The 15,535-nt window shown below is 38.2% G+C and overlaps 3 non-coding genes across 3 annotated transcripts; 2 read left to right on the top strand and 1 right to left on the bottom strand.

Annotated features, from left to right (window-relative positions):
• Positions 1-10,651: 10,651 nt before the first annotated feature.
• On the bottom strand, positions 10,652-10,725 carry TRNAN-GUU (transfer RNA asparagine (anticodon GUU)). The gene has a single exon. It is a non-coding gene; the product is annotated as a tRNA-Asn (tRNA).
• Positions 10,726-11,507: 782 nt separating this feature from the next.
• TRNAA-AGC (transfer RNA alanine (anticodon AGC)) lies at positions 11,508-11,580 on the top strand. The gene has a single exon. It is a non-coding gene; the product is annotated as a tRNA-Ala (tRNA).
• A 1,850-nt stretch (positions 11,581-13,430) lies between these two features.
• On the top strand, positions 13,431-13,503 carry TRNAA-AGC (transfer RNA alanine (anticodon AGC)). The gene has a single exon. It is a non-coding gene; the product is annotated as a tRNA-Ala (tRNA).
• The last annotated feature ends 2,032 nt before the right edge of the window (positions 13,504-15,535 follow it).

The following is a 15,535-nucleotide window of genomic DNA, read 5'->3' as shown; positions in this document are numbered from 1 at the left end:
TCCAAACTTGCAGCAATTTGTTGTAGCCCCATAATGCTGCATAAAAAAGTGATATCGGGTTGCTGGGGGTCCAATTTCAACTGCTGTAACTGGTACTACTATGCTGTTGCAAGGTTAACTTACCCCCGTTGTAAATAATTGAATCAACTTCTCAGAATTAACCCAGTGGATCCCAGTATCTGGTATATATTAATAAATTTTTCTTATTCTTCTGGCTAAAAGTCACTGTGAATTTTTAGCTTATTCTCTATATCTTCTTAGGAGTAATCACTTGTTTTCAATTTGTAAAGTTCTTTCTAGTATTATCTAACACTAGCTGGAAAGCCATGGATGTAGAGTTAGTAATGTCATAAGGTGCATACACACACAATGATTTTCAGGACGATTTCACTATAAGGACGTCGTTATATTGAAATCGTTTCTAAAAATCGTTGTTCATTTAACCAAAAATGATGAACGAAATTCGTTCATGCGCGCGCCCATTTGTCGTTTTTCGTTTGCATTCATCGTCCATTCTGACCATCCAACAGAAAGATTTTCATTTGGAAAATCATTCTTGTTTGGCAGAATGAACGATAAACGACGGACCCTCCCACAACACTCCCCGCCGGACTACAGTCATTGCCGCGCATGGACATCTGCAAGATGCCAGCTATCCACGGAGTCCCCGACCAGCAATTTCTTGTGGTAAGTACACATCTCACCCTCCCCCCACTGTCCACCAATGCTTTAGGGGCTCATGTGGCTGCAGATTAGGGGGCATATGTCAGCATTTGAAGGGCCTGAATATGGCAGCATATTAGGGGCCTATGGCAGCATATAAGGGTCATATGGCAGGATATAAGGGGCCTATGGCAGCATATAAGGGTCATACGGCAGCATATAAGGGGCCTATGGCAGCATATAAGGGGCCTATTACAGCATATAAGGGGCCTATGGCAGCATATAAAGGGGCCTATGGCAGCATATAAGGGGCCTATTACAGCATATAAGGGCCTATGGCATCATATAAGGGGCCTATGGCAGCATATAAGGGGCCTATGGCAGCATATAAGGGGCCTATTACAGTATATAAGGGGCCTATGGCAGCATATAAGGGGCCTATTACAGCATATAAGGGGCCTATGGCAGCATATAAGGGGCCTATTACAGCATATAAGGGGCCTATGGCAGCATATAAGGGGCCTATGGCAGCATATAAGGGGCCTATTACAGCATATAAGGGGCCTATGGCAGCACATAAGTGGCCTATGGCAGCATATAAGGGGCCTTTTACAGCATTTAAGGGGCCTATGGCAGCATATAAGGGGCCTATGGCAGCATATAAGGGGGCACTATGGCAGGCTTTTGGGCCCTTGGGGTTGTTTTGCAATTTAAAAATTGGGTACATAGCATCTTTGGTCGAACAACTGTGAAATGTTATGTGTGTTTTCCAGGCCAAGTTGGTAATTGGAAGTTGGTGATCTTGGGGGAGTGGGGGAGCCCCCAAAGAAGTGTCCCACCCTCCCCCACCCAAGCACCACAGGCTTATGAAGGCCGGGGTTCTTCCCCGCACCCCTGGAGCGGTTGTTAATGGGGTAATGGGGGGGCCAAATAATGACAAACTATTGAATGTTACAGTGGAACTACAACTGCCAGCATGCCTGCCATTTTGCACTTGTGCAAATACAAGTGCCAGCAGACATGCAGTACCTGTAATTTCAGTGTAAAATTTTTATCCTTTGTATAAAACACACACTGTCACAGTCTAACTTTATTACACACACCTACTCATTCACACATACTTACCTATACCAGAATAATCTGTCCCCTTTACCACTAGAATATCCATGATTGTCATTGTAAAATCAAAACACATACTCACCTATACCCTTGTGCTGATCACCGCAGAACACATACCGCTGAGACGCCACACACAACAGCTCTGAATATGTGTGTTTACAGACATATTCAAAGCTGGCGACTGGGATCTGACGGGACATGCAGGGATATCCATGTGCCCTCAGCCAATCATCGTTGCGGCTTTCGGAATAACGTCCTGCTGATTGGCTCCGGCTACTGACAGTTCCCACGTGTGAGTTCCCACATGCCAGCTGTCAGTATCCGTACCCAAACAACGGTTGTTTCTCATAAAGCAGCGCCGCTGATTGGCTGAGGGGACATGGATATCCCTGTATGTCTCGTCAGATCCCAGTTGCCAGCTATGAATATGTGTGTCAACACACATATTCAGAGCTGTTGTGTGTGGCATCTGACCCGTATGGGTTGTGTGGAGACCAGCGCAGGATATTGGTGAGTATGTAAACTTACTGACAGGCCCAGTCATCATGGTTTTATACTGTAGAAGGGGACCTAAACATCTATTATAGGTAACTATGTGTCAATGGGTAGGTGTGTGTTTAAATTTGAAATGGACATGGTGTGTATTTTTTGTATATTTTTTAAAAGCATTTTTGGAGTTTGAAGTGACAGGTGTGCCATGTCTGCTGGCACTTCTACTTCCACTGCAAAGGAATTTTTTGATACATTACTTAGCACCCCTATTTGGCCAAAAGATCAACATTTTGAAGACCAACATGTGTAAAAGAAGGCATTTTTCCTGTAATTAGCCCTCCATAAGCATCTTCACATCAATTTGACAATTTTTGTACCCCTCTATTTTACCAACAGAAGTGGCTGCTAACCGAGAGTTCTGGACAGGATTCATTGATATATACAGAGATCATGCGTGCCTCTGGAACCCAAAAATGAAGTCCTTCTTAGATCGGCAAAGGAAGGCAGTAGCATATGAGAAATTGATCACATATGCACAAACCCGGGATTCCAAGGCAAACCTAGCTTCTGTGAAGCAAAAAATCAACAATTTCCAAACCGCTTTTACAAGGGAACACAACAAGTACCTGAGCTCCATGCGTTCCGGAGCTGGGACAGACGAGGTCCATAAACCAACACTATGGTATTATGATCTGTTCACCATTGTCTTGGATAAAGAGCCGGAGATGCCGTCGGTGGGTACGCTGGACGAGGACGTTCCTTGCCAGGATTTGGAGAGTTAAGACAGCGTATGTTTTTTTATTGACTTAATGTGTTTTTCAAAAGGACTATTTGTTTCACATTTTCCGTAAAAAACTTTCCACCATATGTAATATGTATTACAATTTTGTCTGTTAACATTTTCAAACCACATCTTAGTTTTTTGAGACAGCAAGTATTGGATGTACCTTTTGTTTTTATCATGCTTTCAATATGGATGAGGAGAATAGGTTAGGTTTAATTTTGATATTTTTAAAAAACTTTACATTTAGGGTGAAAATGATCATGTGCCCCCCATAAAGGTGTTTAGACATGTGGTGTAAATGTAGTTTCCGCCAATTTGAATGGTATTTGGGGTTGTAATTTTTAAATGTTGCCCTCCAGGTGTATATTTCTGTGCAGAATCTTAAAAGTCAAATTATTTTTAGAAAATGCAAACCTCACAACTTATTATAACAATGTCATTATTGTGCTTGTTTCTCCTAGTTTCGTGCTCCGGAAGTTGTTGTTGGCTCTCCAACCAGTGTACACATCGACCGTGGGGAGAGCAGCATGGTGCAGCCAACAGCTGAAGAGCCTGCCCAAGAAGCCTCTCAGCCACCGGCAAAGAGGAGGAGGCCGGGTGGCAAGGCTGCTGCGAAAACCTCACGGTCGGGATGGTCAGAGGAAGAGGATGAGTTTATGAGGCTTGCAAAGGAGATGTTGAATACAAACACTGACAGATTTACAGTGTTCGGGCTTAATATAGCGCACGACATGCGGAAAATGAATCCCCAGGCACAGGTGTATTTTGAAAGGGTCGTATATGAGGCATTGCATCGTGGGTTAGTCGATACTCTCAAAGAACACACGATGCTAACCCCATATAGTCTCCACCAGCTACCACCACCATCATATCCAACCTTTGCTCCCCTTCGTTCGTTTCCACCAAACCCTCCCTATGAATATCATTCCCACTATGCGTCGGGGTCCACTGCTCCCGGTTCCCAACAACCTGGGCCATCCACGAGTACTGTGCAATAACTTTGGCACAGTACTCATGCAGTACTTCATCCTGATGATGAGTATTGATTTTTGGATAACCAATTTTGTTTTTAAATTTGCGTGTTTTTTTTGGTGTAAGTTTCATAATTTAATCCCTCCTCTATCTCCAGCTCTTTATTTAAGATAATGACTGAATAGATCATATTATCATACAGTTGGTTTATTACCCTCGTTTATCCCTGCTCTGGAATATTGGAGTTCAAGTATTTTGTTGTGATTCCCTTGTATAGTGGTCGGAAATTGGTTTTTTTGGCTTCACAAAACTAGGTCTGTTCTTTGCATTGTGGTTTGTGCCATATGTGACCAATTTCTCATGTGCCTGCTTCCACCGATCTGAGAAGGACGGATGTTAAGGGCACCCATGATCTCTGTATATTTATTTGAATCGTGTCCACAATTTAATTTATTATAATGGCCAGGAATGGCATTATAAAACTCTGAAAAAGTGAAAAACTTGTCTGTTTTTTTTTCAAATAACAAAGTTATTGGTACCAAAACCTCACTTCCAAAGTTTTACAATATTTAGTGGCTATTTTATTCAGTTGTAAAAATGTACCAAAACAATCTACATAAAATCCTGGCCAAACTAATGCAAAATTTGCACAATGTACATAGCTCAACATGGCACCCAAGGTACGAGGGGAACACATGAAAAAGTACCAAGGTAACACATTGAACGGTGCTAACACATGGTACCAATGTAACACATGAAAAGGTGCTAACACTGGTACCAAGGTAATACATGAAAAGGTGCTAACACGGTACCAAGGTAATACATGAAAAGGTGCTAACACATGGTACCAAGGTAACACATGAAAAGGTGCTAACACATGGTACCAAGGTAACACATGAAAAGGTGCTAACACATGGTACCAAGGTAAAACATGAAAAAGTGCTAACACATGGTACCAAGGTAACACATTGAACGGTGCTAACACATGGTACCAAGGTAACAGTAAACCTATTTAAATTTGTATCTTTGTTTGGGGTGTGTGTGATTTGTAAAAAGTTTGGTAGTAGTTCTCTAAAAAATGAACAATGTAACTATATATATATATATATATATATATATACACAATATACCTTAAAATAATGACATGACAAGACGTTATATTGTGAAGGGTTCAATATATTTATTTTCATGTGAAATAAACGTGTAATAAAAAATGTCTTCATTTGGGAAAGTCATTAATTATGCTAAGAAATCTGGGATTCTTGCCACGGAACAGCACCTTCCCCATTAAAGAAAGACACATATTGTTCTCTTATCTGTCTACCAGCAGGAGTACTTGATTGTGGAACTGTGGGGTGAGACACAGATATGAGATGTTGGGAAATTTGGTCAGTACCTTCCACTGCAGTAGAAATACTTGCATTTAGGGTCTTGTGCCTTAATAGATTGTGCAATGCACAGGCTGCTAAAACAATGGCATTAATCTTGTCTATGCGGAGGTTTATAGCACTATGAAAAATGCAAAACCGGTTTGTGAGTAGGCCAAAAGCATTTTCCACACATCTGCGTGCCCTGGATAGCCGATAGTGAGTCAGAGTTCTTTGGGGAAAGGGCTTCAACAATTGTTGGCCTAAGGCAAAGGCCTCATCGGCCACAAACACAAAGCCAAGTCCATGTGCACACTGATCCTACGGGGGCAGATGGAGGGTGTTATTAGCAAGACGTTCTCCAAACTGTGTTTTTTTGAAGGATCCCCCATCGGAAGACCTTACGTTTTTCCCAACATCAACAAAGAGAAACTCCAAATTCGCATTGACTACTGCCATTAAAACAATACTAAAAAAACCCTTATAATTATAATATAAGGATCCAGATGGGGGGAATCAATGCAGTTATAAAATTGTTGAAATAGGGGGATTTCAGTTAGTCCAAGGATCCAAGTATATGAGAACTTATTGGCAGCGTTATGAAAAATTCTAGTGATGTATTCACAATGATAGATGTGCCAAATTGTATTTATAATAAAGATAGAGAATGGTGGAACTAAGTTTTTTCAATATAAAGCTGTATGGCATTTGGTAGCACTCAAAATATGTGTTATAAATTTGTGGGTATACTTAGGAATATCAGAAATATAATGAGATAAAAGGGAATATGACAGGGAGTTGGGCATTAAAATTCCTATGAGAAGGAAAGTAAGACAATGTATCTCTGTCCACAATGGAAGTACATTGGGACAGTGCCACCAGATGTGGGACAGTTTCCTCAGCCCCACAAAGTCTCCAACACAATGGTGATAAAGAAGGAAACATTTTATGAAATCATTAAGGTACTAAATACCAACGATAATGGGATTTCACTAAACTTGAGGCTAATGGAAGTTTTTGAGATGTTATTTCTAAATGTAATCCAGTCCGCATTCTCCAGATAAGATTTTGCAACCAAAATTTGCTGCAATATATCAAGTGAAGAATAACATTGCTGACCAAAATTCTTAACTGTTTTTATTTTCTTCTGTTGCCCCAGAGGAATGCGGAGTGACATATAGTTGTCTTGAAAATTACATGCAAACAATTTGGGGTTGATTCAAAGTGCTGATACACCACATTTCCTGTGAGTAACTGACTATAAGCCACACTTATGGTAGCTCCAAACTTGCACCAATTTGTTGTAGCCCCATAATGCTGCATAAAAAAGTGATATTGTGTTACTAGGGGTCCAATTTCAACTGCTGTAACTGGTATTACTAGACATTTGCAAGGTAACTTACCCCCTTTTTAAATAATTGAATCCACTTCTCAGAATTAACCCAGTGGATCCCAGTATCTGGTATATATTAATAAATTTTTCTTATTCTTCTGGCTAAAAGTCACTGTGAATTTTTAGCTTATTCTCTATATCTTCTTAGAACTGATCACTTGTTTTCAATTTGTAACGTTCTTTCTAGTATTATCTAACACTAGCTGGAAAGCCATGGATGTAGAGTTAGTAAAGTCATAGCTGTTAATTTCCATGTAAGTTTGTGTATTGAGGTAAAATGAAGACAAATGGCTGGTAAATTTCGTCAAATATAGAATCCTCCTGCCACAGAATAACAAATACTAAACACGTCCCAGGGTGGGCTTGAACCACCAACTTTTTGGTTAACAGCTGAATGCGCTAACCAATTGCTCCACAGATACATGAGAAAGTGCTTTCTAATGGATATTATCAGTAAGGGAAGATGAACCAGCAGAACTGAACTTAAACTGCTTAAAAGTTTCTAACTTGGATAATTTCTTACAAATGGACACTATAATATGAACTTGTGCAAAGTAAGAAATAACAGGATTATACCCTGTAAATTGAGAATTTTGGCAGGGTGTGAAAATATCTTAGTCATGATGGGGGCGAATCAATCCAGTTATAAAAGGGTTGAAATAGGGGGATTTCAGTTAGTCCAAGTATCCAAGTATATGAGAACTTATTTGCAGTGTTATGAAAAATTCTGGTGATGTATTCACAATGATAGATGTGCCAAATTGTATTTATAATAAAGATAGAGAATGGTGGAACTGAGTTTTTTCAATATAAAGCTATATGGCATTTGGTAGCACTCAAAATATGTGTTATAAATTTGTGGGTATACTTAGGAATATCAGAAATATAATGAGATAAAAGGGAATATGATAGGGAGTTGGGCATTAAAATTCCTATGAGAAGGAAAGTAAGACAATGTATCTCTGTCCACAATGGAAGTAAGTTGGGACAGTGCCACCAGATGTGGGCCAGTTTCCTCAGCCCCACAAAGTCTCCAACACAATGGTGATAAAGAAGGAAACATTTTATGAAATCATTAAGGTACTAAATACCAACGATAATGGGATTTCACTAAACTTGAGGCTAATGGATGTTTTTGAGATGTTATCTCTAAATGTAATCCAGTCCTCTTGGTGTGAGTGGTGTAAATGATGTTAAAATCAAAGGGGAATTAGCTCAAATGGTAGAGAGCTCGCTTAGCATGCAGGAGGTAGTGGGATCGATGCCTACATTCTCCAGCTAAGATTTTGGAACCAAAATTTGCTGCAATATATCAAGTGAAGAATAACATTCCTGACCAAAATTCTTCATTGTTTTTATTTTCTTTTGATGCCCCAGAGGAATGCTGAGTTACATATAGTTGTCTTGAAAATTACATGCAAACAATTTGGGGTTGATTCAAAGAGCTGATACACCACATTTCCTGTGAGTATCTGACTATAAGCCACACTTATGATAGCTCCAAACTTGCAGCAATTTGTTGTAGCCCCATAATGCTGCATAAAAAAGTGATATCGGGTGGCTAGGGGTCCAATTTCAACTGCTGTAACTTGTGTTAATACACTGTTGCAAGGTTATCTTACCCCCGTTGTAAATAATTGAATCAACTTCTCAGAATTAACCCAGTGGATTCCAGTATCTGGTATATATTAATAAATTTTTCTTATTCTTCTGGCTAAAAGTCAATGTGAATTTTTAGCTTATTCTCTATATCTTCTTAGGACTGATCACTTGTTTTCAATTTGTAAAGTTCTTTCTAGTATTATCTAACACTAGCTGGAAAGCCATGGATGTAGAGTTAGTAAAGTCATAGCTGTTAATTTCCATGTAAGTTTGTGTATTGAGGTAAAATGAAGACAAATGCCTGGTAAATTTTGTCAAATACAGTATCCTCCTGCCACAGAATAACAAATACTAAACACGTCCCAGGGTGGGCTTGAACCACCAACTTTTTGGTTAACAGCTGAACGCGCTAACCAATTGCGCCACAGAGACACGTGAAAGTACTTTCTAATAGATATTATCAGTAAGGGAAGATGAATCAGCAGAACTGAACTTAAACTGCTTAAAAGTTTCTAACTTGGATCATTTCTTACAAATGGACACTATAATATGAACTTGTGCAAAGTAAGATATAACAGGATTATACCCTGTGAATTGAGAATTTTGTCAGGGTGTGAAAATATCTTAGTCATGATGGGGTCGAATCAATCCAGTTATAAAAGGGTTGAAATAGGGGGATTTCAGTTAGTCCAAGGATCCAAGTATATGAGAACTTATTTGCTAACCAATTGCGCCACAGAGACACGTGAAAGTACTTTCTAATAGATATTATCAGTAAGGGAAGATGACCCAGCAGAACTGAACTTAAACTGCTTAAAAGTTTCTAACTTGGATCATTTCTTACAAATGGACACTATAATATGAACTTGTGCAAAGTAAGAAATAACAGGATTATACCCTGTAAATTGAGAATTTTGTCAGGGTGTGAAAATATCTTAGTCATGATGGGGGTGAATCAATCCAGTTATAAAAGGGTTGAAATAGGGGGATTTCAGTTAGTCCAAGGATCCAAGTATATGAGAACTTATTTGCAGTGTTATGAAAAATTCTGGTGATGTATTCACAATGATAGATGTGCCAAATTGTATTTATAATAAAGATAGAGAATGGTGAAACTGAGTTTTTTCAATATAAAGCTTTATGGCATTTGGTAGCACTCATAATATGTGTTATAAATTTGTGGGTATACTTAGGAATATCAGAAATATAATGAGATAAAAGGGAATATGATAGGGAGTTGGGCATTAAAATTCCTATGAGAAGGAAAGTAAGACAATGTATCTCTGTCCACAATGGAAGTAAGTTGGGACAGTGCCACCAGATGTGGGCCAGTTTCCTCAGCCCCACAAAGTCTCCAACACAATGGTGATAAAGAAGGAAACATTTTATGAAATCATTAAGGTACTAAATACCAACGATAATGGGATTTCACTAAACTTGAGGCTAATGGATGTTTTTGAGATGTTATCTCTAAATGTAATCCAGTCCTCTTGGTGTGAGTGGTGTAAATGGGTTTAACATCAAAGGGGAATTAGCTCAAATGGTAGAGCGCTCGCTTAGCATGCGAGAGGTAGCGGGATAAGATTTTGGAACCAAAATTTGCTGCAATATATCAAGTGAAGAATAACATTGCTGACCAAAATTCTTCACTGTTTGTATTTTCTTCTGATGCCCTAGAGGAATGCTGAGTTACATATAGCTGTCTTGAAAAGTACATGCAAACAATTTGGGGTTGATTCAAAGAGCTGATACACCACATTTCCTGTGAGTAACTGACTAAAAGCCACACTTATGGTAGCTCCAAACTTGCAGCAATTTGTTGTAGCCCCATAATGCTGCATAAATAAGTGATATCGGGTTGCTAGGGGTCCAATTTCAACTGATGTAACTGGTGTTACTATACTGTTGCAAGGTTAACTTACCCCCTTTGTAAATAATTGAATCAACTTCTCAGAATTAACCCAGTGGATCCAGTATCTGGTATATATTAATAAATTTTTCTTATTCTTCTGGCTAAAAGTCACTGTGAATTTTTAGCTTAGTCTCTATATCTTCTTAGGACTGATCACTTGTTTTCAATTTGTAAAGTTTTTTCTAGTATTATCTAACACTAGCTGGAAAGCCATGGATGTAGAGTTAGTAAAGTCATAGCTGTTAATTTCCATGTAAGTTTGTGTATTGAGGTAAAATGAAGACAAATGCCTGGTAAATTTTGTCAAATACAGAATCCTCCTGCCGCAGAATAACAAATACTAAACACGTCCCTGGGTGGGCTTGAACCACCAACCTTTCAGTTAACAGCCCAACGCGCTAACCAATTGCGCCACAGAGACACACGTATGTGCTATCTAATGGATATTATCAGTAAGGGAAGATGAACCAGCAGAACTGAACTTAAACTGCTTAAAAGTTTCTAACTTGGATCATTTCTTACAAATGGACACTATAATATGAACTTGTGCAAAGTAAGAAATAACAGGATTATACCCTGTAAATTGAGAATTTTGTCAGGGTGTGAAAATATCTTAGTCATGATGGGGGCGAATCAATCCAGTTATAAAAGGGTTGAAATAGGGGGATTTCAGTTAGTCCAAGGATCCAAGTATATGAGAACTTATTTGCAGTGTTATGAAAAATTCTGGTGATGTATTCACAATGATAGATGTGCCAAATTGTATTTATAATAAAGATAGAGAATGGTGGAACTGAGTTTTTTCAATATAAAGCTATATGGCATTTGGTAGCACTCAAAATATGTGTTATAAATTTGTGGGTATACTTAGGAATATCAGAAATATAATGAGATAAAAGGGAATATGATAGGGAGTTGGGCATTAAAATTCCTATGAGAAGGAAAGTAAGACAATGTATCTCTGTCCACAATGGAAGTAAGTTGGGACAGTGCCACCAGATGTGGGACAGATTCCTCAGCCCCACAAAGTCTCCAACACAATGGTGATAAAGAAGGAAACATTTTATGAAATCATTAAGGTACTAAATACCAACGATAATGGGATTTCACTAAACTTGAGGCTAATGGATGTTTTTGAGATGTTATCTCTAAATGTAATCCAGTCCTCTTGGAGTGAGTGGTGTAAATGGCTTTAACATCAAAGGGGAATTAGCTCAAATGGTAGAGCGCTCGCTTAGCATGCGAGAGGTAGTGGGATCGATGCCCGCATTCTCCAGATAAGGTTTTGGAACCAAAATTTGCTGCAATATATCAAGTGAAGAATAACATTGCTGACCAAAATTCTTCACTGTTTTTATTTTCTTCTGATGCCCTAGAGTAATGCTGAGTTACATATAGCTGTCTTGAAAAGTACATGCAAACAATTTGGGGTTGATTCAAAGAGCTGATACACCACATTTCCTGTGAGTATCTGACTATAAGCCACACTTATGATAGCTCCAAACTTGCAGCAATTTGTTGTAGCCCCATAATGCTGCATAAAAAAGTGATATCGGGTGGCTAGGGGTCCAATTTCAACTGCTGTAACTTGTGTTAATACACTGTTGCAAGGTTATCTTACCCCCGTTGTAAATAATTGAATCAACTTCTCAGAATTAACCCAGTGGATTCCAGTATCTGGTATATATTAATAAATTTTTCTTATTCTTCTGGCTAAAAGTCAATGTGAATTTTTAGCTTATTCTCTATATCTTCTTAGGACTGATCACTTGTTTTCAATTTGTAAAGTTCTTTCTAGTATTATCTAACACTAGCTGGAAAGCCATGGATGTAGAGTTAGTAAAGTCATAGCTGTTAATTTCCATGTAAGTTTGTGTATTGAGGTAAAATGAAGACAAATGCCTGGTAAATTTTGTCAAATACAGTATCCTCCTGCCACAGAATAACAAATACTAAACACATCCCAGGGTGGGCTTGAACCACCAACTTTTTGGTTAACAGCTGAACGCGCTAACCAATTGCGCCACAGAGACACGTGAAAGTACTTTCTAATAGATATTATCAGTAAGGGAAGATGAATCAGCAGAACTGAACTTAAACTGCTTAAAAGTTTCTAACTTGGATCATTTCTTACAAATGGACACTATAATATGAACTTGTGCAAAGTAAGATATAACAGGATTATACCCTGTGAATTGAGAATTTTGTCAGGGTGTGAAAATATCTTAGTCATGATGGGGTCGAATCAATCCAGTTATAAAAGGGTTGAAATAGGGGGATTTCAGTTAGTCCAAGGATCCAAGTATATGAGAACTTATTTGCTAACCAATTGCGCCACAGAGACACGTGAAAGTACTTTCTAATAGATATTATCAGTAAGGGAAGATGACCCAGCAGAACTGAACTTAAACTGCTTAAAAGTTTCTAACTTGGATCATTTCTTACAAATGGACACTATAATATGAACTTGTGCAAAGTAAGAAATAACAGGATTATACCCTGTAAATTGAGAATTTTGTCAGGGTGTGAAAATATCTTAGTCATGATGGGGGTGAATCAATCCAGTTATAAAAGGGTTGAAATAGGGGGATTTCAGTTAGTCCAAGGATCCAAGTATATGAGAACTTATTTGCAGTGTTATGAAAAATTCTGGTGATGTATTCACAATGATAGATGTGCCAAATTGTATTTATAATAAAGATAGAGAATGGTGGAACTGAGTTTTTTCAATATAAAGCTTTATGGCATTTGGTAGCACTCATAATATGTGTTATAAATTTGTGGGTATACTTAGGAATATCAGAAATATAATGAGATAAAAGGGAATATGATATGGAGTTGGGCATTAAAATTCCTATGAGAAGGAAAGTAAGACAATGTATCTCTGTCCACAATGGAAGTAAGTTGGGACAGTGCCACCAGATGTGGGCCAGTTTCCTCAGCCCCACAAAGTCTCCAACACAATGGTGATAAAGAAGGAAACATTTTATGAAATCATTAAGGTACTAAATACCAACGATAATGGGATTTCACTAAACTTGAGGCTAATGGATGTTTTTGAGATGTTATCTCTAAATGTAATCCAGTCCTCTTGGTGTGAGTGGTGTAAATGGGTTTAGAATCAAAGGGGAATTAGCTCAAATGGTAGAGCGCTCGCTTAGCATGCGAGAGGTAGCGGGATCGATGCCCGCATTCTCCAGATAAGATTTTGGAACCAAAATTTGCTGCAATATATCAAGTGAAGATTAACATTGCTGACCAAAATTCTTCACTGTTTGTATTTTCTTCTGATGCCCTAGAGTAATTCTGAGTTACATATAGCTGTCTTGAAAAGTACATGCAAACAATTTGGGGTTGATTCAAAGAGCTGATGCACCACATTTCCTGTGAGTAACTGACTAAAAGCCACACTTATGGTAGCTCCAAACTTGCAGCAATTTGTTGTAGCCCCATAATGCTGCATAAAAAAGTGATATCGGGTTGCTAGGGGTCCAATTTCAACTGATGTAACTGGTGTTACTATACTGTTGCAAGGTTAACTTACCCCCTTTGTAAATAATTGAATCAACTTCTCAGAATTAACCCAGTGGATCCAGTATCTGGTATATATTAATAAATTTTTCTTATTCTTCTGGCTAAAAGTCACTGTGAATTTTTAGCTTAGTCTCTATATCTTCTTAGGACTGATCACTTGTTTTCAATTTGTAAAGTTTTTTCTAGTATTATCTAACACTAGCTGGAAAGCCATGGATGTAGAGTTAGTAAAGTCATAGCTGTTAATTTCCATGTAAGTTTGTGTATTGAGGTAAAATGAAGACAAATGCCTGGTAAATTTTGTCAAATACAGAATCCTCCTGCCGCAGAATAACAAACACTAAACACATTCCTGGGTGGGCTTGAACCACCAACCTTTCAGTTAACAGCCCAACGCGCTAACCAATTGCGCCACAGAGACACACGTAAGTGCTATCTAATGGATATTATCAGTAAGGGAAGATGAACTAGCAGAACTGAACTTAAACTCCTTAAACATTTCTAACTTGGATCATTTCTTACAAATGGACACTATAATATGAACTTGTGCAAAGTAAGATATAACAGGATTATACCCTGTGAATTGAGAATTTTGTCAGGGTGTGAAAATATCTTAGTCATGATGGGGGCGAATCAATCCAGTTATAAAAGGGTTGAAATAGGGGGATTTCAGTTAGTCCAAGGATCCAAGTATATGAGAACTTATTTGCAGTGTTATGAAAAATTCTGGTGATGTATTCACAATGATAGATGTGCCAAATTGTATTTATAATAAAGATAGAGAATGGTGGAACTGAGTTTTTTCAATATAAAGCTATATAGCATTTGGTAGCACTCAAAATATATGTTATAAATTTATCGGTATACTAAGGAATATTAGAAAAATAATGAGATAAAAGGGAATATTACAGGGAGTTGGGCATTAAAATTCCTAAGAGAAGGAAAGTAAGACAATGTATCTCTGTCCACAATGGAAGTAAGTTGGGACAGTGCCACCAGATGTGGGACAGATTCCTCAGCACCACACAGTCTCCAACACAACGGTGATAAAGAAGGAAACATTTTATGAAATCATTAAGGTACTAAATACCAACGATAATGGGATTTCACTAAACTTGAGGCTAATGGATGTTTTTGAGATGTTATCTCTAAATGTAATCCAGTCCTCTTGGTGTGAGTGGTGTAAATGATGTTAAAATCAAAGGGGAATTAGCTCAAATGGTAGAGAGCTTGCTTAGCATGCAAGAGGTAGTGGGATCGATGCCTGCATTCTCCAGTTAAGATTTTGGAACCAAAATTTGCTGCAATATATCAAGTGAAGAATAACATTCCTGACCAAAATTCTTCACTGTTTTTATTTTCTTTTGATGCCCCAGAGGAATGCTGAGTTACATATAGTTGTCTTGAAAATTACATGCAAACAATTTGGGGTTGATTCAAAGAGCTGATACACCACATTTCCTGTGAGTATCTGACTATAAGCCACACTTATGGTAGCTCCAAACTTGCAGCAATTTCTTGTAGCCCCATAATGCTCCATAAAAAAGTGATATCGGGTTGCTAGGGGTCCAATTTCAACTGATGTAACTGGTGTTACTATACTGTTGCAAGGTTAACTTACCCCCTTTGTAAATAATTGAATCAACTTCTCAGAATTAACCCAGTGGATCCCAGTATCTGGTATATATTAATACATT

Source organism: Taudactylus pleione, unplaced genomic scaffold (assembly GCF_031769625.1).
Source record: "Taudactylus pleione unplaced genomic scaffold, aTauple2 ptg000174l, whole genome shotgun sequence".
Taxonomy (NCBI): domain Eukaryota; kingdom Metazoa; phylum Chordata; class Amphibia; order Anura; family Myobatrachidae; genus Taudactylus; species Taudactylus pleione.
Note: the sequence above shows the minus strand (reverse complement) of the source record. Positions and strands in the feature narration are given on the sequence as shown.